General features: G+C 38.3%; 1 pseudogene; it reads left to right on the top strand.

Annotated features, from left to right (window-relative positions):
- LOC104824975 overlaps positions 1-261 on the top strand; it is a 2,353-nt pseudogene continuing 2,092 nt past the window's right edge.

Below are 261 nucleotides of genomic sequence, written 5' to 3'. Positions count from 1 at the left end.
AAGGAACATGAATGATGCTCTTCGTTAAGACTACTTCTACCAAACCCTAACTTCACATATATTTATTTCCCCAGAAACTCACCCAAACTCCTCAGCCACCTCTCTCTCTCTCTCTCTCTGAGGAAAGAGCATGACATTGTTCAACGTGTTCTTCTTATGCTTGTTCTATTCTCTCTCGTTTCAGAATGTAAGGACGAAAAGAACACAGTGTAGACATAATTATTCCGTTTTGTTTTGTTTTGTTTCTTTCCCTTAGTTGTT

This window comes from Tarenaya hassleriana, unplaced genomic scaffold (assembly GCF_000463585.1).
Source record: "Tarenaya hassleriana unplaced genomic scaffold, ASM46358v1 Cleome42, whole genome shotgun sequence".
NCBI classification, from domain to species: Eukaryota; Viridiplantae; Streptophyta; class Magnoliopsida; order Brassicales; family Cleomaceae; genus Tarenaya; species Tarenaya hassleriana.
This window is presented reverse-complemented; position numbering and strand designations above follow the sequence as displayed.